Source organism: Dama dama, chromosome 22, assembly GCF_033118175.1.
Source record: "Dama dama isolate Ldn47 chromosome 22, ASM3311817v1, whole genome shotgun sequence".
Classification (NCBI taxonomy): Eukaryota; Metazoa; Chordata; class Mammalia; order Artiodactyla; family Cervidae; genus Dama; species Dama dama.
Genome location: NC_083702.1, coordinates 57,567,407 through 57,590,725, shown reverse-complemented (window position 1 = coordinate 57,590,725; position 23,319 = coordinate 57,567,407). Strand labels below are relative to the sequence as shown.

Sequence of the window (23,319 nt, the reverse complement as noted above, 5' to 3'; positions counted from 1 at the left end):
AGAGACGTCCCTACTGCCCTAGTGGCTAAGACTCCAGGCTCCCAACGCAGGGAGCTGGGTCAGGGAACTCGATTCCGCATGCCACAACTAAAGATCCTGTGTGCCACAGCTAAGACCCAGTGCAGCCAAATAAACAAAATTTTTTAAAAATTTGTTTTTTGAAGTTCCTCACGTCTTAAACATTCGTCCATTTCCTTACCCAGCAGTCCATGTCCGTGGCTCCTTGGCTACCCCGGGGAGGACCTCCGGGACCACTTGCGGGCCCGTGGGCGCCCTCTGTCGGCGACGCTCAGCCGGCGCACGGGCCCGCTCCTGCGCATGCGCAGGTGCGCATGGCGAGGGTCCTCTGCTGCCTGTCGGGCCGAGTGCCGGCTTTCACGTTTGCGGGTGCTGAGCCGTTCCCTCAGTGGGACCTAGACATCACTTGTGAGTTTCGGGCGTGTAGTCTTGGGCCTTTTTAAGGAATCGGCGTCTGGATGGGCGCTCGACCAAGGGGCAGGAGGACTTGAAGAGTTAACCATTGCCTCAGTGGCTTGGAACCAGAGGCAGAGGGAAGCCGACAGGGCTGCGCTTCTAGAACTCCGGCTCCTTGTCTGACTTTCCTCTGAGGAGAAGCGAGGGCGCGGGAAGTGGGGAGTGACGTTGTCTTTGGGCCGATGGTCAGAACCTGTGACGCAAGCATGGCGCAAATTAACCGGAAGCGGGGAGACCTTTGCATCCATTTTCCAGAACCTTCCGCCGCAGTCCCGCCTGTCAGCGCAAGTGCGCTCAGGGTAGTCGGGTGTAATCTCTTACACGCCAATGTGCAGTAGATCTACTCTGGCCGCACGCACCAGCCTTTCTCAGTCCTTTTAGATTCCTTCCCAGTTCTTTACAGAAGAGATGCAACATTGATTCACATCCAAGGCAGATTCACAACCAAAAAGATGTCTTCATTTTCTCTTTAAAAGTGGTGGCTTTGTTCATGTTTTCGTATCAAGTAAGGGCTACTTTTGGGGTTGTTTAGCTTTTGATCCCCGTTTCATAATTACATCCTTAATTTTTTTAGGTTATTGTCTGTTGAAATTGTAACTTTATTAATTTCTATCTCTCAAACTCCAACGAGAAATACTTACCTCTTACTTCTCCCACTGGAATAATATATTCCCCAGATGGAGAAATTTAGGAATGAAGTAAAAACCTAGAGGACAAAAGGAAAATGAACGGGAGGTAGTGAGTTGTTCTGAGAAGATAGAACACATGCATTTGCTGGTCTAGATGATTCGATTTTCTCAGGGAGTGTTGGAAAATATGGTTAGAAGGGGGAAGGCAGTCTGCTGTCATGCAGTGTTCACTAGAAGAGGTACTACCGTTCTTTCCTTTAATAATATTCAGCATGTCCCTAATCGTTGTATTCCAGATATTGAACACCAATTTTTAAGCCCTTCTACCAAAATGTCTTGCACTCATTTGAACATTTCTAAATTGAAATTCTAAATTAGTATTCATTGAAAAGTGGTTTGACACAAAGAAACGAACATGAATGAAACCTTCTGAGCCGCCTTTGCATTTCCAAGAGCATGTTCAATTCTTTAGAAAAGTCATTGTTGTCGGTTTAGGAAAGATTTATTCAATTCCCAAGTGCCACCTCCAGAGGGCACAGCTGTCTCAAAAAAAAAAAAAATTGTTTTTTTTTTTAAGTTCCTTCAGTTTTGCCAAGGAACTCTTCATAGTCTGTAATTGTGATTCTTGGGATCCAAACTTGAAATAGTTTTACCTAATATATTTTAATATTCATTGAGGTCTCAATAGTCTATAGTTGTGATTCCTAGGATATAAACTTGAAATAGTTTTACCTAATATATTTTAATATTCCTTGAGGTGTTATGGTATTCTCTATTTTCAGTGATTAACACTTATAATATTTAAAATTTTTATAAAAGGAAGAATTAAATCCAGTGTTGTCAGTTTGCCCCATACTTAAATCTCTGTTCTCTCTAGTTTTACGTAATAACTCGAGTCAGACAGCACCCTTTAATTTTTTAAAACACATTTAAAAGTTTATTTGCTAAAACTTTGTATTTTCAAGAGATTGCACTCGTGACCCCAGTTACCCTAAAAGATGAAGCATGAAAAGTGCATATGAATCACTTATGACTTAGTGCCCTGTGTATTCTTTTAGAGTCTGCTGTTACATTTAGAGTAAATGTTTTGGGAGCTTTCTACTCCTGAAGCTACACAAACTGCCTGGGGGATTTATTTTTCACAACATCAAAATTTATGGTGACTTTTTATTTTAAAATGCTTTTATTCATCCGCAGAGGAGAGGATGTTGAAGTGAATTTGCTCAGAAAAGAATGGGGTTATTTTTTTTTCTAGAATGTACATTAAACGATTTACTCTCTCCCTCATTTGTCTCAGGCATCTCTGCTATGTTTAGTGTGAAATTGAACCTTGTAAGGCTAAAATCCAAGAAGAGGGAGACTAAGGATTCATGCAAACAATTTTACGTGTATTTCTTTTCTGTGTTTTCTTTCACGGCTTTCAGTTGCTGCTCACTTTGGGCTATTTTTCTTTTCCTGTTATTTTTTTCCCTCCTGTTAACATTATGCAAAAAATCTATCAACAGGGTGTGAAAGGGATTGTTTGTAAGTATTTAAAACCACTTAACATCTATTTATATGAAAATGCTGTTTAGGTTTTGGAAGCTTATTTGCATGTTGGCATGGAAAATTTTGAAAACTTGTACAGGATTGATGTTGAAAGTGTTTAACTTTGTATTTGCTTTACATGAATGGGGAAGAGCTAGAGGAGATACCAAATCAGTGTGTTCTGTAAGGAACCACGCGTATGAAGTGGTGTCAGCTAAATGTGTGGAAGAATCAAGAAAGGGCTTGATGAAATATCCTTGAAGTCAGGTTAAGCCAGGGATGAGCCACTCAGGGCTAATGTGTATGATTCAGAAGTATAATTAGCAAATCCACGAATTATCCCTCTTCTATTTCAATTCCACATAACAAATGTTAGTTTAATGATATATTCCTTTACCTTGTACATTAGTCTTGTCTCCCCAGTGGTTTGATGGAAGATCTTTGATGGCAAAGAATCATGTCTGAAACATATGTTTTTCTATTTCATCACAACAACTAGCCCAGTGTTAGACCAAAGAGGCCTTCCACGAATAGTTGGCGATTAATTATTAGTCTGTGGAACTGTTAGCCAGGATGTGCTCCCAAGTAGAAAATGCCAGGCTCAGAACTTTAAAGTGTTCTTGGAATCCAAAGTGTTTTTTTCTCCATTATGTCTCCGTGAGGCTGCTGTCACTCTGTCTCCTTAGGTGAATGAATGTGCTGTTTTAACTTGATGGATGATTTACAAGAAATTTGTCACAAGTATTTGGGATTTTCGGTGCTGCCATTTGTATGACTTAGATAATAAATCCGAGGACAGTGTAATGGAAGGGATTCAAGTGCAGGTGAAGTTACTTAGAATATTTGCAATGGAAGGGTTGGGAAACTAGTGTTTCAGCAGAACACAGACAGCTAAGATAAAAATATGATCTCCCCTTGTCCCCATGTTTATATACGGTAGAACTTGGCTTGTCCATCTGTCAGTGTTAACTGTTCTATACATGGTCCTGTGCCATTGTGGTTGAGTGACACATAGGTAGTTATCTCTTGTCAGTGGATATACTTACGTGAGTCTATCACGCATGTGCCGCAGGGCCTCGAGCCTTGGAGGGACATTTTGTTAGGTGATCCCTAAAGTCACCTACTGATGAAAATGCTGTGTGATTCTGCATTAAGTTTGCATTACACTCATTTATTGGAATCAAAGACAGTTCTACAAATGCTGGAGCATCTTAAGGAAACGTGAGATGACAACCAATGGGCTAAAAGCCCAGCATCATTAGATTAAGGGTGTGTCATCCCCATGCAGGTCCTATTTCAAGGCCTGTTAGCCTGGGTACATGTGTTAATTACACGAGCAGTTCAGATATTCTGTCTCTGACGGGTGAGTCTAGTTTGAAATGCTTATAATTCTAATTTAATTAGAAATGCATTCAAAGAGCTAATGTTATTTGTGAGAATTTAGAAGTAAATCCCTTAGTGAAATAAATGGACCTTTGGTAAAGTGAATCATAACCTAATTTTGAACGTATGGATGGATATTCTCCTATCGGCTTTGCTTGAAGTCTGGCAGAATTGGGGGGAAAATTCTGGTGTAGATGCAGTACTCATCTGTTCTCACTGTGTGACTTAGTTGAAGATCTGTATTCTCTCAGCTGCCACCAGTCTTCAAAAATAAAGTCATTTATTGAAAAAGTCAGTAATCTAAACGATTCCTACTTTTCTCATTGACAGGGCATCTCCTGGTTACCTGCACGTCCATGGAGATACATGACCTCTTAGCAGGGGGTCAGTGTTGTAGGTGGAGAGTCAGTGCAGTGTTGATGTTCACTTAACATTCCAGCAACAGTACTCTCACCTTTCTTTGGTTGTGGCCAGTGATTTTTAGTCCATTATAGCCAGGGCTGTGCCGTGGTCTGTCCTGTAAGTGGCTTCCTGGTGACACTAGAAGGTGACTTGCTCGGCACCGACAACCACATGTTTGGCGGGCAGAAATGATGCAGGGTGCTGTCCCCACAAGCCAGCATGCCTTCTCAAAATCTGTTTGATGACATTCGCTGTGATGTGGATGGGTTCCCCCAATTTATCTTCGGTCTCAAAAAGTGGTTTAGGGCTGGATGCACATGCTGGTGTTTGTTAATTCCTGAGGTGACACTTTTAAGTCCCAATGTTTGATGTTCCACAGTCCTGGAAAGAATGATTTTTCACTCTTTGATCCTGTGAGAAAAATCCAATTGTTTTGCATCTTGCAGTTCATGCCGATGGCTTTTGTTCCCTCATCGTTTTAGCAGATATTTTTTTTCAGGGCAGAGTCGTGATGAGGGGAGGTCTGTCAGGCTATTGCAATAATATAAATAACAAGCTGGTGGAATTACAAATAGAGCAGAGATTCTTAAGAGGTTAGAGCAAAAAAAAAAAAAAAAAAAAAAAATGGTTCTGGTTACCAAGCTGGAGGACTATGTAAAAAAGGTGCAGAACCCTTTTTTAATGTCATGTCTGTGTGTAGCTTTCCTAGTTTAAAAATCGTCCTTTCTTTCCTAAGAAAAGAAAACACAGGCTAGGGACTAAAACGCTCTGGACAAGTTTCATTTAGTTAGGTTTTTCCCTCCTTGATCTTCCTGATGGTTTTCAACCTCTCCTGTTCTCTAATAATATTACTTGGAGAATTAAAGACAACGTGAAAAACAAAAGCTCCAGCAAAGGAGAAGGGCAGCCAATAACAATGAACTGAGTTCTCTAGGCTGTTCACAGAATGGTAACAGAGACAAAAGAACTTTTTTTTCGTCTTTATAAGAGCTGCTGTTACCTTTTCTTCTCTTTCAGACCTCTTTCTCCCTGTTCTTGGCTTCTTTGCAGCTTTCAGCGTCTCATTATGAATGGCTATTTTAATTCCTCTTTTTATTAAATAAATAAGATAATGTTTCTGTTACTAATTTACTGTTTGGAAAGTAGAGCCTTTAATGTGGCATTCTTGATGGTTTCAGAGTAATTGTAATTTTGTCTATTTTTTTTTTTTTTTTTCCCATTGAATCGAGTTTTCTCTCAGCCAAAGTGCTTTGCCTATTCTTTACTGCAGTTTTTTATTTTTTAAAGGATAATTGAAACTTGTTCTACAAATATAGCTAAAAAAATTCATGTTTCTCAGTGAAAAACAACCCTGAAATGAAAGCCAACTTAAATCATACCAGAAAAGACTCACAAAATGCAGCTGACACCCTGGAAGAAGGGAGAAATGCTAAGGCTCCCAAGTAATCAGTTTGGGCCATTTAGGTGCTAAATGACAGGATCAAGAAGAAAAATTTTAAAATTGATTTTTAAGACTGTCTGAAAAAGGAGGCTGAAATGACTATTAAGTGATTTCTTTGGGGCTGTCAGAAATAATAATGGAAGAAGAGACAAGCCCGGTCTTGCTGCCGATGGTAGGATCACAGAATTTAGAGTCCGCGCAGGTTGGAGATGAAGTTCTGCACTTCAGTTGTTAAGAAATGTGAATGGAGAGAAGGGAAAGGAAGCAGCAGAGGAACCTAATATGCGTAGTATGAGCTGGAAAGGGAAGGGAAGCCGCGCTGGGCTGTTAGGGAAGAGGTGCTCTGTGTTCTGTGAGGAGCGGCCCCATTCCTGGCAGAGCCTGGCACGTGAGGTGCTCCTAGCAGTGTGGATGGACCGGTCAGGACACATCCATTCCCTCAACAACCCACAACCCCCCACCCATCAGCCCATGTCCCGGCCAGTAGCCATATACATCTATCTGTCAGTTGGCCGGTGGGAGTGGGGCTCCAAGCTGGCTGTTGAACAAGCCCATATGGCATGAGGGTTGCATTCGTATCTTTGGTCTCATTAGCACCATGTTGGAACCAACCGAGTTAACCGACTAATTAATAGAGAGATGCATTGAGTGTTCTCTGGGATTTGGAATCAGTTTCCCTTAAATTAGCCATGTCAATTACCACAAGCCCATAGATACCAGGAGCTGGAAAAAGATCTGGCAGGATTTAAAAACACATGGGGACCATGGAGAATGTGAATAAAAATGGAAAAGTAGACCTACCTCACTAGGACTGTGGTTTTCCAGCACGTGGATGCTGTCACAGCACTGCGAAGGACTGATACAGCATTCTCATGGACTGTGTTTTCTACCATCTGTTTTCAGAAGTTTCTTAAGTTCTACTTTTTTTTTCTTGTTCTCTGAATACATTGGACTAGAAAATATACCCTACCGTAACGTTCCGCTCACTAATATGGAAATGGACACAAGCCTTAACGCCCCAATCATTTGGCAACGGGATCCAACTTTCTTCTCAGAGATGTATCCATGCTCCCTCTTTGTCGTATGGGATTCTATATCAAGGTGCCTGGCCTTACCTAAGCCATTAGGAGGTCAATATTGTGATTCAGTCTCAGCCTGTGGTTCTAAACTAGGGATGAGTTTCTCTCCCTGGGGACATCTGACAATGTCTGGAGACATTTCTGCTTGCTACAGCTATAGAGCATGCTACTACCATCTAGCAAGTAGAGGCTAGAGATGCTGCTTAGGATCCTACAATGGACAAGACAACCACCTCCAAGGAGGAATTATCTGATCCAAAATGTCAGTAGTGCACAGGTTGATAAACCCTGTCTGAGCCAACTTGACTTTCCCTTCTGGGACCCTGAAACATCAGTGACGTGGTATAAGCAATAAACCCCCCAAATTAGCCAAACTCACTTATTCTAGGAGCAATGCCTCATTAAGACAGCCCTGTTAGCTGGACTTCCTCCTCAAACCTTTCTGGGTTCCCACTTTGTTTTTGTTTTTTTATGCTAGATCTTCAAGTTATCTGTTCTGTGAACTCCGCCATACCCTTTTGATACAGTCCTTTTCTGCTGGAATTAGCCAGAGTAATATTCTGTTGCTCACCATCAAAGAGTTCTAAAGTGTGTGTGTGGAATAACTGATGGTTTAGCATAGATATGTCAGATAACACATCATTCGACAATTCCTTTATAAATTCTGTCTTTGGTTATTAAGCATCTAGTAAGTTGAGAGTCAAGTTAGAGGACGCAGAAGCAGTATAACAGAGAACCCTGTACGTGTGAGGGTTCTTGTGCTGACGTTTCACTGCAAGGGTAAGAGAATTGATAGACCCCCACAGAGCTTGAGAACTCACTCTCAAGCAGGGAAATAAAGTTTTCCAGTATGGTAGGGCATCAGTGGCAGCAGATCAAGTGCAAACCTCAAAAAGCAGATTTAAAAAAAAAAAGGAACCTACCATTTTGAGACTGTGCCTGCCTTTGACCTCCTTGGGCTACTCTGCACAATGTTGAAGCCAGGGGTTGCAGATGAATAATTTCTTGTCTTTTTAAAAAATCATTCTTCTCAAGGTTCATTTTAAAATAATGAAAGCATAGATGGCAGTACCTTACTCACAGGCACAGAAGTTTTCTTTAAAGATGTTTAAACTCAGAACTGATGCTGGCATGGTGCTCTAACTCCATTAAACAGAAACTCTACTCAAATTAAGATGATCCAGGGAACAGAATCTCTTGATTACCAAGGCTGGAATAGGTGGGTGTGGGTGGTTGTCTGAGCCCATTTAGCTGTTGGAGACCTTGGGGGCTGCCTCGTAAAAAGACCTGTTTTGTTGGAAGCTTCTCTTTCTCTTAGTGCATGGGTTGGAATATGTTAAATTGTTCTTCGGTGAGCAAAGTCATAAAGGATGTGAGCATACAAATAGAGAATTCGTGTTGGAGATCTCATGAGGTTCATTGTACTTCTCAGGCAGGGTTTCTTTTTTAAGACGCCAGCAAAATGCCACAGTATTTTATTTTTGTCTCCAGTAAATTGCTTTGGAAACCTAAACAAATTAAACATCCTGTTTTGTGTTTCTGAGACTCACTGGGAAAACTCAGTCTCTCCAGTCTGATGTTTCAGGTGGAAGTAATAGGTGTGTGTAAATCACCTTTTTAAAATAGTTATGCGTGTGCATGACCCATTCAGTATCACCTGGGCTTGTAAGCAGTTGTGTATATTATCTAAAGAAGAAAACAAAAGTGAACTTTTTGGAGTGTGTGTGTGTGTGTGTGTGTGTGTGTGTGTGTGTGTAGGTATGTGTGATATTGTTAAGATGAGAAATCATTCCTGATGCTTTCTATGTTTTAGGAACTAATTTCTAGTACATTGTATTAGTATACTCAAAATCCATTGTTGAAGCCATTTGGAAACAAATTTAAAGTAAATCTTAACAAAAATAATTATCATCATTCAAATAGAAGGCAACATGACAGAAATTAGCAGCTAAAACTGAGAGTCTGCCTTTGAAATTTAATGGGGCACAATTTTTCTTGGGTTCCTCATCCCAAACACCATTTTCCTTTGTTTTCTGTGTTCGTCGCTGAAAACAGCTCCTAGATACATACATGGCCCTGCCTCTCTCCCTCACTGCTTCCCCCACCTCACTGGATTTCCCTGCAACTGAAGGATTGTTTCCTTTTGGTACCTCCCTACTAGGCGGAATGGAACAGCCTGGAAGGCTGGTGCCCCTGAGCCTGAGCAATAAAATTAGCCTGGGGGGTTCATTTTAGTGCGTCTCCCCTTCGAGGGGGTCTCTTTGACCATAGGAACTGTCTGACTTGGTTACTTCTCATGTAAACATCTCAGACTCCCAGGGCTTGAACTCTGGTTGAAATGTTACATTTAAAGGCCAGACAGAACCCAAATCAATGGATGATTGCAGCACCTTTCAAATGTCACTTAAAAAACTCTGTGTAGTGACGACTCCAGCCCCTTGGGAAGGAGCAGGAACGAACTGTCGCCCTCGTCCCCGCTCGGCTTTGATTGTGGCTCTCTCTCCTTGTAGGCCTCTCTGCTCTCTCCCGGTCTCCTCCTTCCCTTCTCCCCGCACCCGATCTCACACACACCTGAGCTACATGTGTGGGTGCATGCCCTGGAGGCTGAACTCTGCAAGAGGTGTCACCTACAGAGGTGTTTCCTTTTGGAATGTCATTGTTTAACTTCAGGGTCCTGTTATTCTTGTGTGAATGAAATGTCAGAAATGAATTTCACCGTGTAATTTTCCAGGCATTGACAGGCCTTTGCCATCTGTCATTGGATCATGAGTTTGCCTTTGGTTTCCTGCCATGTTTAGGGTTTTGACCTATCCCTTTGAGTGCCAGTAATTTTACTTCTCAATATAGCCTCTGATGGAGGTCTCGGCTGCCAGGTGTGACTTGTAACTTTGAGGCATGGAGGGATTTCTTCTCTGGGCTTTGCTTTTTATTATTTTTAAAACCTCAAGTGTCATGAATCCTGTCACTTGAACAGCGTTGATTTGCAATTAATCCCGTGGGTATTATCTATTTTTGCCTGTAGTCTTTGCTGATGAGGAGGGTCCCACATTACAGCAAAGTCTCAGTCGTTTTGAAATGTAGGACTGAGTTTTATTGGCTGAAAGAGGCAGTTTAGGGGAGAAAGATTGGAGTAGGAAATAATAATGTTTTTTTATAAAGAACCCAAGTTTAATTGGAAAGAAGGAAAACCGAAGTTTTTCATTTCCCTACATAGTGAAGATTTTGAAAAGTCCTACTGCTCTGAAGTCAGAAGACGGATTTTATAAAGTACAAGCAGATTGTTTTTGAACTGAATGTTAAAGCTCTGCTGTCAGAGTTGACAAGTTCCCGAATTCAATTTTCAAACTAAAACTTAGAAAACCGAGGAGACACTGTGTCTTCTCAGTAGCTTATCAAAAGAAATGCGGTGGCAGGCTCCCACCGCTGTCTCGGCCAGCCAGGTTGCGGGGAGGCGGACAGCACCCCTTCACATCATCTCTGCTCCCCCTGGCACCGGTGCGTTCTTGATATGGACTGGATAGGAAGGGCTCCAGCTGCTCAAGCTTGCTAAGATTGGATGATGATGACAGGCCACCCTGCACTTCTCTCCAAGAATGGGGAGAGGATTTTTTCTTTTTCTTTTTTTAAAACCATTTTTAGAGAAGCTTCAAGCACCAGTGATCTTTGCTCAGGACTTATTGGTCTTCATGGTTGGCAGACAGAGGATTAAGAAGCATCGATATTAGCACACTCGTTGTTGCTTTATAAGAACAGTGTAAAGCTATGTAGAATTCTAGGCATGGCCCCCACCAGCCCTCTCATTTTTCTTTCTTTGGAGATAAAAATTAGCTGGTTACGGCTCATGAGTTTTCAGGATCTTCTTTATGCACGTAGACAATGAAAGGTTGTCCTAAGAAAAGAAGGTATTTTGCAATTAACTACTAAAGTAATGTAGGTAAGTATTAAATATTTACCAGGTGCCACATGAAATTTACATGCCTTATAAATTTACATAACAACCCATGAAGCAAATTACGTCATCACCGTTGCGCAGATGGGGAAAGTGAGGCTCAGAGGGTTTTTTTCAGGATTTCTTCTCCTAGTGAGGAGAAGAGCTGGGATTTAAACCCAGCTCCACCTCCTAACCTTGCCCTCTTAACATTTTACTGTAAAACTGCCTCCAAAGCGATGACAATGATGAGCTCAGTGGTAGAATTTCTTCCTACAGATTCTTTCAGCAGTAAATAAATATCATGACCTTTTGAATACTCTTCAGGTTGTGTGATTCTATTAAGTCTTAAAATTTTCACCGGCTTTTATTTTGTATCCATTTGGTCTTTGAAAATTCAGAGTTATTGGTTGCTATATTTCGTTTTTATTCCTGAAACTGTTATAAAACCTTATTAAATTGAAATCTTATTACCTGGAACTTCCAATTAGCCAGATGTTTCTTTCTTTTTTTTTTTTTCTTTCCTATATTCCACTTGTAGAAGGAAGAAGAAAATCAGAGAAAAATATGCCCATATCAGAGTTTTTTTTCCCAAGATTAAATATGTCCTATGGTCCTTTGCCTTTTAGATGTTACTTCTAACTCCAGCTGTGTTAGATGTTAAAATATAACTCTTTATGATTTTGACATGCTTAACAAAAAAATCTGCTATAAGTGTTAAGGGAGTTGTATTAGTAAGAGTAAGCTAAGGGCTGTAACAAAAAGTCCCTGCATCTTAATAGCTTATCATAATAAGAGATGACGTCTCACCCACTGCACAATGCAGTGGGAGGCAGCAGTCATGGTGGGGAGAGCAGGTCTTCTGCTCCAGATTCTCATTCAGATAACCTTGTGGCTCTGATAATTCCTCTAGAATCTCAGTTTTTCACTGAATTTAAAGAACCTGACTGGTAAACAAAGAAAGACAGCCAGCCTGGAAGATTCTTTGAGAAGTTATTAGGGGCCAGGATTGAAAGCAGTTCTGCCCACAGTTCTGCCCACGTTCCGATGGCATGACCCCACCTAACTGCTCAGGGAGGCTGGGAGATACAGTCCAGCTCTGGGCCCAGGAAGGAGAGAACGTGGGGTTTGGTGTCCACCTAGCTTGGTCTCTGTCACAGGAGTGACATAAAATCCTGAGGTCTTTATGGCTCTTCTGATATTCAAAAGCATGTAAGAAACATCTGTTCTGAACTGGATTTGTGATTTCCAAAACTTTGCCTCACATGTGTGTACTTAGTTGTGTCCAACTCTTTGCAACCCTATCGACTGTAGCCTGCCAGGCTTCTCTGTCCATGGAATTTTCCAGTCAAGAATACTGGAGTGGGTTGCCTTTTCATCCTCCAGGGGATCTTCCTGACATCTCCTGCGTCTTCTGCATTGCAGGTGGATTCTTTACCAGTTGAGCTACCCGGGAAGCCTCCAAAATTTGGGTTATTAAAAAATATTATTGGAATATCACTTAGACCCACGCAAGATCAGAATGGAAGTGTGGACTGCTAGGGGTGGGGATGAAGCAGACCAGGAATCTACGTTTTTCAGAGGCTCTCCAGGTGATTCGGATATAGCCAGGCTGGCACCAGTTTGGTGTTTGGTAATCACTGGTCTAGATAATGTACTTGATAAGGCAGATTATTAATACAGATTAATTCATTTCAGGAAGGACTTTTAGCCAAAACGACTGGGAGGAAAAAGAGTGATTTTTAGTTACTTGGTTAATGAGCCTAAATTCCTATTTATACCAACTATTGTAAGTAGTCAAGACTTCAGACATATTCTGTGGCCAGTTGTTTTGAAAGTCTGTAGAGTGCTTCATAGGTAGTATAGTTTCATTTCCCAGGGAAATGCCCCATGTAGAAGAAAGCCATCCCGGATATTGCAGATGCTGACCACCTATATTTTATAATAATTGTTAAAAAGTTCTCCATGTCTCATTTCAACCTTTTTCACCCTCCTAGCAAGCACAATTATAGATTCCTAATTACCTAAATTATGTCAGTAGATGTGAAGGCAATTATAGTAGTAAAAACTGTTTTCTATTTCAAACAGTCATTGGGTTTTAAAAATCAAATTGTGTTTCTTGTTTTGGTATTTAAGAGTATGGCATTGCCAGGTTGTTTTTAACCCACATGTTCCTCACATGACATCCTTCTCCATTTAAATTTTTACTACTGTATGGCTTTTGAGGGATAAAGATAACCTCTTATAACTGATACAAGTGTCTAGGTGAAATCGATCTCGTTGATTCTGTGAGGCCGTTCCGTGCTTACTAACCCCAGTGAGAGTGGGAGGACTCAGGGTGATATTTCAGGTTTACTCTTTGTGTTGCCATCAGGTTGGATTTATGAAAGACAGTGGAAATTTATCACCTTTCTCTGTTATTCTGAAACCATAATTTTCTGGTCTCTCTGTTGCTTGTGAACATTTCTGATAAAATGCACCGCTCTCTGAACCTTTGTAACACAGATTTGTTTAAGATCTTAAATTATATGTTGCTATCCAAGCAAAGGGTGAGAAGCCTGTCTGCTGTGCTTCAGTATTATAGGCAACATTGCCCACCATTCTGCAAGTTCTGATCATACTACGCTCATAATTACTCCATAGCGCTTACCTGATCAACCCCACCTTCCTTGGCCTTGCATTCACACATCCCTGTCATCTGACCTCTGCTTGAAGCTGCTGGTGAGCTTTTCAGTCACTTAGCTTAAAGAGCCCTTCCTCAAAAGTAAGCCTTTTTACCCTAGCCAACTGGTCCAGTCCTCATCCTCCAGAATGTTTTGAGTTTCTTTGTACCTCATGTTTCTAAACCCCATCTCTTCCTAAATGAAATTCCGTTCATTGTTTAAGAATCAGTTTGAAATGCCACAGACTCTAAAACCCTCCCTCTTCAACTGAACTATGATGTACCACTTACTGTGACACCTTATTCAGCTTGGGATATGCTGACTAGATTTTCTACTAGAATGTAAGCTCTTGGAGATCAAAGAGACTGCTATATTCATCTCTTATTCCTTGTGGTCCTTTAACCATAGTGAACATTTATATAACCTTCATAATAAACAACATTTGGTTGAGAATTAAGATTCAAAGTTAAAAATGCTACGTTAGACTATTAATTTAGAGCATGATTTCACAAAGTGAAACAGTAATATGTTATTTGGGGAAAAAATTATCTGGCTAAGTGTACATAGATTGTTTTACTACGGGGCTTTTCACAGTCTTTTAGTATGCTTATAGAATGTAATATGCTAATATGAATATCTAAGAGAGAATGTGGTAAGCATCATATTTCACATTCTTTTCACCATAGAGCTTTTTTTTTTTTTTTTTAAAATGTGAATGTATTGATAAACCAGGGTTTTTGTAACTGATTTTGGGAACTACTACTTCGAGTAATATTCTGCATTGTTTTGGTACCTCATGTTATCAAAAGTACTTTCACTGTTAAAGTCGTCCTTGATTTCACTAAATATCACTGACTGATCGTAAGAAAACAAAAATACTGTTTATTTTAGAAGTTTGCACTTCTAAATATAATTTTGGGTGTTTTAGGTATGTGTGTTTGCTAACTGCCAAAATTCATCAAGTCTACTGTTTAGCTAAGAGGCAGATATAGATAGATGGTTGTTGTTCAGTCACTCAGTCGTGTCACTTTATGACCCCGTGGATGGCAGCACGCCAGGCCTCCCTGTCCTTCACCATCTCCCAGAGCTTGCTCAAATTCATGTTCATTGAGTCAGAGATGCCATCCACCATCTTGTCCTCTGCTGTCCCTTTCTCCTCCTGTCTTCAATCTTTCCCACCGTTAGGGTCTTTTCCAGTGAGTCAGTTCTTCACATCAGGTGACCAAAATATTGGAGCTTCAACTTCAGCATCAGTCCTTCCAATGAATATTCATGGTTGATTTCCTTTAGGATAGACTGGTTTGATCTTGCAGTCCAAGGGACTCTTCAAGAGTCTTCTCCAACACGACAGTTCAAAAGCATCAGTTCTTCGGTGCTCAGCCTTCTTTATGGTTCAATTCTCACATCCATACATGACTATTGGGAAAACCATATATTTGACTAGATGGACCTTTGTCGGCAAAGTAATGTCTCTGCTTGTCCAGGTTTGTCATAACTTTTCTTCCAAGGAGCAAGCATCTTTTAGTTTCATGGCTGCAGTTACCGTCTGTAGTGATTTTGGAGATCAAGAAAATAAAGTCTCTCACTGTTTTCGTTGTTTTCCCATCTATTTGCCATGAAGTGATGGGACCAGATGCCATGATCTTAGTTTTTTGAAGGTTGTTTTAAGCCAGCCTTTTCACTCTCCTCTTTCAGTTTCATCAAGAGGCTCTTTAGTTCCTCTTTGCTTTCTGCCATAAGGGTGGTGTCATCTGCATATCTGAGGTTATTGATATTTATCCCAGCAATCTTGATTCCAGCTTATACTTCATCTAGCCCAGCATTTCACATGATGTATCTGCCTGCAACACAGGAGACCTGGGTTCAATCCTTGGGTTGGAAAGATCCCCTGGAGAAAGGAATGGCTGGCTACCCAGTCCAGTAGCCTGGCCTGGAGAACTCCATGGACTGTACAGTCCATGGGGTCACAAAGAGTTGGACATGACTGAGCAACTTTCACTTTTCACTCTGTACGTGAGTTAAATAAGCTGAGTGACAATATACAGCCTTGATGTAGTCCTGTTCCAATTTGGAGTCAGTCTGTTGTTCCATGTACAGTTCTAACTGTTGCTTCTTGAGCTGCATTCAGGTTTCTTAGGAGGCGGTAAGGTGGTCTGGTATTCCCATCTCTTTAAGAATTTTCCAGTTTATTGTGATCCACACAGTCAAAGGTATTGAGTAGTCAATGAAGCAGAAGTAGATAGATGGATATTTCAGGGAAAATCCTGGCGATCTAAATGAAACCATTAATAATGAAGACATGCAGCTGAGAGTCATTCCTTTGTCAAACATCTTTGAAGAGATATGCGAAGGCCTTTCTCTTAATAGTAATTTTCCTGAAGGTCATCTGCATTCAGAATATTTATGTAAATCTCTATTAATTTAAACTTTACTGAATGATTTGCTGAATTAAAGTCAATGCTTAGGATTTTCTTTTTTTCTTTAGCCATTATTGATTTATCTGGTCTACCCATTCTTTCTGTGGACACAGATTTAAGAAGAAAAAATCAGATTGTTTTGTGTTTATATTTGTCTCCTTTAAATGAGTCTGTTATCATCAGCAATCATTTGTCAGGGTTGTAATTGCATGTACAGTGGATGAGATCAAATTTCAGAGCAAGAGGAGTTAAAGGATCTTTTACATCAAAGTTAAACCTGTGATTTTTTATGAACTTTGGTGTGCCTAATTAAGTGATTAGTAACAAGCAGGAGTTTCCAAATGTCAAGTGTATAATTATGAAATAAACAAGAGCTGGTTTTTCCAATAAACTTCTGTACTGTGCTCTATTACCTCTTGCTGGGGCCCAAACAATGTCTTCTGGTGAACAGTAGGAAATCAGGATGGGTTTCCACTGCCAAAGGCGAGAAGTCTTATCTGCTGAAACATAACTACAGGATACTTAGGATAAGAGTAAGTTTGAACCTAGTAAATCTATGGATGGATATTAATTCCACCTCTCAAACCATGTTTTATAAAGAAATTCCATTTTATTCCTTTTTGCATTTTTATTTTGCATGCTTTGGACTCTCTTGCTATTGAGCTTCACCACCAGTATTTCTCTCTCATTTCAAAATTCAAAATAGTTATTTTTTTTTTTTTTAACTGAAAGGTGAATTAAATTTGGTGGGGATGAGGAGTTGGGAGTTACATGACAAGTCAAACATATTGCTGTTTAATTGAGTAGAAAGTCCTCTGTGTTATTTCGGATGAAGGATATAACTTTTAAAGCCCACCCCCAACATTTACTCTTGGTGTTTCTGTACAGATAGTCAGTGTTTGACTGATTCCCATAGGTTTTAGCCAGTCAAATATTAGGGTCTATTATTATATGCTAGGGAGAGTGGCGGAGATAAAGAAAATAAAAGTTTTTATGTCTGTGTTTGGGAAGTTTAAAAGATAATTGAAGAGACAGAGTATATATTAAGTAGAATGAGTAATACTTATCATGAAATATTTTTGTCATTTGTTATACAAGTAATACATACTTTAATACATTAATTAAAAATATAATGCATATATGGCTTATTTTTCTCTCAGAGGGTTAGATAGATCGATCAATCTAGTTCTTTTAACCACCCACTTTTATTTATTCATTTCTTTCATACTAGGCATTTTCAATGTGTTCCAGCTTAGTTGCAGTCAGTAGGGAAGCCTAAATAACAGGGTTCAACTAAGGTAGAAATTCATTTCTCTCTCGTGAGAAGGAAGGCCAGAGAGGCAGCATAGGAATCCTTCCTCGTGCTGGTAGATACCCAGGTTCTTGCCAGCTTACTTCCCAGGCATGTCCTTGCTTTCTGGTCCAATATAGCTGCTGGAACATGAGAATCACACCTGAGTTCCAGTCAGTGGGACTGAGGATATGAAGGAGAAAGATGGGCTTCTCTGTCACTGACCAAAATTTAGTCCTGTGGCCAAGCCATATTTAGCTGCATGGAGAGCTGAGAAGTGTGTTTTATTGATGTTTTGTTTTTGTTTCTTATTTTAAGCTGGGTGTTAATAGGCCTCGCTAAAGGTCAGAGTTTCTGTATTAAAAAAGAAAGGAAGAAGATATTTGGGAGGCAGCTGGTGATTGTTACCCTGTGTTACTGTTACCAACAATGCAAAAATGAACATTCCTGAACATGTTCAGTCGTGTTGGTTCATGCCAGTAAGTGATATGTGTCATGAGTTACAGGGACAGAAAGTCCTAGAGGAAGAGCTTGGAGAAGGATGAGATCAGGATGGGCTGGTGGCTGGAGCAGCCTTTGTTAGGGAGATGGGTCTGAGCTTGGTCCCGATGGCTGGGTGGACTGCAGATGGGAGGACTAATAGCATACCTGGGCCAGGTGAATAGCATGTGCCAGTTCATTCAGTCAGTCATTCAACCACTGTTCATGGAGCAGTTACATGTGCCAGACACTGGTCACACAGAGATGGAACCAGCATAGCTCCTGCCCTCATTGGAACTCACAAATAATTCATGCCACTTTGATCAGAATGGGTACCTTTGGGATAGGCAGTGAAGCGACCCTATGCTGGATAAGAAGGCTCAGGCCAACTAAAGAAAACTTGGAGGCCTGTTTAAAGACTGAATCCTGATTTTGTAGCCAGTGGGGAGACATTGAAAATTTTGATCAGAGGAATGATCTGATCCAACTTGTGTCTCAGGAAAACCTGACATGCAACAAGTCAACTAGAGAGGGCAAGGAGGACTTGAGGCAAGTGCTGTTACTGAGCCTTCCCCGTGTGGTGACCGGGGCCCGAGCTCGGGAGCTGGCCTTCAGGCGCACGCAGGGGCACAGTGCGTGGCTCAGGGCATACTTTCTGGGGATAGGGGTCCTAACTTTGGATCCTACCTCTGTCTTCTAGGAGTGGGCTGGACATGGTCCCTGCCTTAACCTGACGTAATGAACTGTCACAGACTGAGTGAATTAAACAACAGAAAATTATTTTCTCACAGTTTTGGAGGCTGAGAAGTATACGATAGAAGTGAAAGTGAAAGTGTTATTTGCTCAGTCGTGTCCAACTCTTTGCAACCCCATGAACTGTAGCCCGCCAGACTCCTCTGTCCATGGAATTCTCCAGGCAAATACACTGGAGGGGGTAACCCTCCAGTTACCCTTCTCCAGGGGGATCTTCCCAATCCAGGGACTGAACCCCGATCTTTTTTGGGCTCCAAAATCATTGCAACGGTGACTGCAGCCTTGAAATTAAAAGACCCTTACTCCTTGGAAGGAAGGAAAGTTATGACCAACCTAGACAGCATATTAAAAAGCAGAGACATTACTTTGCCAACAAAAGTCCATCCAGTTAAGGCTATGGTTTTTCCAGTAGTCATGTATGGATGTGAGAGTTGGACTATAAAGAAAGCTGAGCACTGAGGAATTGATGCTTTTGAACTGTGGTGTTGGAGAAGACTCTTGAGAGTCCCTTGGGCTGCAAGGAGATCTAACCAGTCCATCCTAAAGGAGATCAGTCCTGGGTGTTCATTGGAAGGACTGATGCTGAAGCTGAGACTCCCAATACTTTGGCCACCTGATGTGAAGAACTGACTCATTGGAGAAGACCCTGATGCTGGGAAAGGTTGAAGGTGGGAGGAGAAGGGGACAACAGAGGATGAGATGGTTGGATGGCATCACTAATGGATGTTAGTTTGGGTGATCTCTGGGAGTTGGTGATGGACAGGGAGGCCTGGCGTGCTGCAGTCCATGGCGTTGTGAAGAGTCAGACATGACTGAGTGACTGAGTTGAACTGAACTCCTACATTGCAGACAGATTCTTACCATCAGGTAAGCCCAAGAGCAAGGTGCTGGCTGATTTGGTTCCTGGTGGGAGCTCTCTTCTTGGCTCATAGGTAGTCAGATGGCTTTATGTTGTGTCCTTGCGTGGCAGAGAGAGCGAACTCTGGTATCTCTTTCTCGTTTTACCAGCACACTAGCCCTTTGAATTAAGAATATATCCATATGACCTCTTCTAGCCTTTATTACCTCCTCAGAGGCCTTATTTCCAACTATAGTCATATGGAGGAGTGAGGATTCAACTTATCAATTTAGGGAGACATAAATGTTCAATCCGTAAGAGTCCCCATGACCCTCTGAAACACAATTTCTCATTAGCAAAGTGGAGGAAATTCCCGCCAACCTCTTTATAGGTTTGTCACGAGGATTAAGTGAGGTGAGGTGTGTTCTCAGCATGGTGTCTGGCACCAGGGAGGTTTGCAAATAACTGGGAACTAGAAGGGCCAGTGGGGCCAAGCATTTCAGTGGAAAAATTTTCAGGCTTGGGGAAAGGAGACGGAGGACAAGGGAGAGTCTGGGCACAGAGGTGATGCTGAGGATCTAAGCCAGGGTGACGGGGAGAATGATGTCAGTTGACAGCGATGGGAGAGTCTGGGAAGAAGCCAGTTTTGAGGAAGAGATTGATGAATTTGATTTCAGGTCTGTTGCTTTTGATGAGATGGCTGGATATGTGAGTGGAAATTTCCAGCAGACAGTTGGGGTTTATTTACAAGAGAGGATATATGGCTGCTAACGACAGCTCCTGGGGGACATGAAATTGGTAGAGGCTGAAATTCAAGAGGAAAGAAACAGAGAATGCAAATAAAGCTGCCCAGACCCAACAAACCCAAGGCCCTAGCCTATTCAGGAGGAATTTAGTTTTGTAAACTTTTCTGGTCGAACAAATGAATAGTCTGAGGCAAACTTCAGATGGGTAGCTGAATTCTCCAGGTCATTTCCTCAGTCCTCCACTTTACTTTGCCTATTGTAGACGCAAGGAAGTGGTTTAGGGTGCAAAGTCATACAAACCTGCAGAAAGAAATTTACATCTTGAGCATTTGGGTTGTGGATTTCATGTGAAGAGAGAAGTAGCTTTCTCAGGAATAGGACAAAGTAGCTGGGAAATTTCTGAGCTAGGATATTGTCTAAACACTGCAGAGGCTCGGGCAGTCTGAAAAGCCCTTAGCACTTCAGGATCCAATTAAAAGGGAATTATTTTCCCATTCCACAGCTAAGGAAATGAATCAACAAAGAGGCCGAATGACTGTTTTAAAACCTGACAGATGGAACACGACAGACAAGGGGATGGGATCTGGGAGCCTGCCCCCGCCCCCGCTCCTGAGATACTGAGTTATTTCCTTCTTGGTGTGGTCTGTCAGTTCTCCAGCCATGAGTCAGTTGAAATCAGCCTCTGATAGACTCTTGCCAGTAAATAAAAAAATAGCCCACCTTTGTCTAGTCGCAGGCAATGGAAAAGGGCAAGTATGTAGAATTTATGTACTTACTATTAGCTTTTCATTTTCCATCTTTCATCCTCTACCCATATACTCCTCCAAATAAAAGTAAAATACTATTTTCCTCACTTTAATTTGCATCTGCTTAACTTTATGTTGCTGAAATAGTTCTTGCTAGCATCCCTGCTGCTTTTTAATCACCAGGTCCATTTGGACTTTTTAAAAAGTCCTTTTCTGGATTTTTCTGTTGTTTGCCAGGACTTCATAAAAACCTCTGTGCTGCTGGCTTCTGTGGAACCTCACTCTTCTGGTTGTCATGACACCTCACAAACTATCCCTTCTTGGTTTTCTTCAGAGGATCCCCTACTGCTTACCGGTTAAATCCTGGCATCCTTTTTTATCCTAAGCAAGCTATTTTTCTCATTCCGCATGTTCTCCCGCTTGGTTGATCCAATTCATTCTCATTATTTCAGTTGTCATCAATGTGTTGATGACTCCTGAGTCTCATCTCTGGTCCAGATTCTTCTCCCAAGCCTCAGACTTGCATATCCACTGAATAGCTTTATGCAGATATCTCCTAAAAATGTGAAGATCAAAATACCTGAAACCAGGAAAGTCTTTTCTCTTCAAGTTCTTTCTCTTTTACCACCTTCCCATCTATGAAATTTGCAGTCTCAGAACCAGTGATAATCCCTTCTCTATCAGTACTCTTGGCACCTACATAGTAGTTAATCATTCACTAACTAGTGCAAATGTCACTTATGCTCAAGGCTGGCATTTGGGGAAGATAAATATAGCATGATTTATAAGAAGAGGTAAGTGACCAAAGTTTGGATATAGGAATATCCAATAGTGGTGTAGTTAAACGATGATCACTCCCACTTTAAGGTTCCATCTTTAAGGTAGACTTGGTTACCCCATGATGATCCATACATTCTAATGAGATTCAGCCTTTTTTTTTTTTTTTTTTTGGTGGAGAATAAATTGTAAGTATGGACAATTAAAAACCTTGAATTTTGTAGCATAGACGTATATACAGACTTTCATCAGAATGTGTGGATTGTTTTGGGATAAACAGGTCTACCTTAAAGATGGAACTTGGGAGTGATCATAACTTAACCACACCATCTACATATTGGACATTCCTATACCTAGACTTCTGTCACTTTACTCTTCTTATAAATCACGCTGTACATATAGCTGATTCACGTTGTCGTACGGCAGAAACTCACACAACATTGTAGAGCAATTGTATTCCAATTAAAAGCAAAAGCACTGGACTTTGAATCAGAAAGTGCATGCCCTCTGCCCATTTCCAGGTGGAACATATGAAAATCCAGGGGAGAGAAATGTCTTCCTAGGCCCGTGGAGTTTGCTTGCATGAACTTGCAGGTGTTTTGAGTTTCTCTTCTGTGCTTTTTCTTCTCCACTATAACTTCTCTAGGTACTATATGCTGCTCTGCACCAGCAGTGACTCAGGAAACACTCATAGTTTATCCCTAGAAACTTTACTGGTGAATTCAACTCAATCCACCGATCATCAAGTGGGATTGGACATGTCCCGTTCTGGCCAAACAGCACGTGTGTCATTACCCTCCCTCCCTCTGCGTTAGGTATTACCAGTCAGTTCAGCGCTGTGCTCCTAACAGCACATGTATTGTCACCCTTCCCCCCATGTTGCTGCTGATGGTTTAGTCACTAAGTCCTGTCCAACTCTTGCGACCCCATGGCTGGTAGCCTGCCGGGCTCCTCTGTCCATGGGATTCTCCAGGCAAGAAAACTGGAGTGGGTTGCCATTTCCTTCTCCAGGGGATCTTTCTGACCCAGGGATTGAACCTGGGTCTTCTGCACTGCAGGCAGATTCTTTACCAACTGACCTGTGAAGGAAGCCCATACCTTATATACCCAACATCATCCCTCTGGGTTAGGTGTTACCAGTCAGTTCTGTGCTGTGCTCCTAACGAGCCCAGCATTACCCCAAAGTCCTAACAGGAGGCCTTTGGCAGTCAGTGTCCATCAACTGGTGTTTGTAAAAGAATTGAAGCCAGTTTTTCATACCTTCAGGAATGGCATAAGCCCCCATTTCTTTTGTTTCTAAGATTGAGGAGGTGAGCAGTGATGCTCTGAGGAACTTCATCAGCCTTTTGACTGGCATCTTGTCCCTCATCATGGATCTTTAGATTATTATTGAGCAGTCAGTCCATTGTGTTAAGTCTGTTCCTTTCCTGGGATGCACTTATTTTTATTTTTAATTAACAAACAATGTTGTGGTTTCAGGTGAACAGCTAAGGGACTCAGCCATAAGCTTATGTATACCCATTCTCCCCCAAACTCCCCTCTCATCCAGGCTGCTACATGACACTGAGCAGAGTTTTCTGTGTGCTCTACGGTAGCTCCTTGTTGGTTATCCGTGATAAATACCGTGTGCCGCATTTATAAATCAGCCGTGAGACAGTGTGCTGGAGAAGTACTTCCTACCCACTGTGGATTTTTCCATTAATCCAGCTCTGCTGAGCCCTGTGCTGGGTTCTGGGTTTCTTCTT

General features: G+C 41.4%; 1 long non-coding RNA gene across 1 annotated transcript in view; it reads left to right on the top strand.

Annotated features, from left to right (window-relative positions):
• Positions 1–320: 320 nt before the first annotated feature.
• LOC133043365 (uncharacterized) overlaps positions 321–23,319 on the top strand; it is a 171,892-nt gene continuing 148,893 nt past the window's right edge. Inside the window, exon 1 of the long non-coding RNA XR_009689692.1 lies at positions 321–426. This is a non-coding gene — a long non-coding RNA (uncharacterized LOC133043365). The remainder of the gene's footprint in view (positions 427–23,319) is intronic.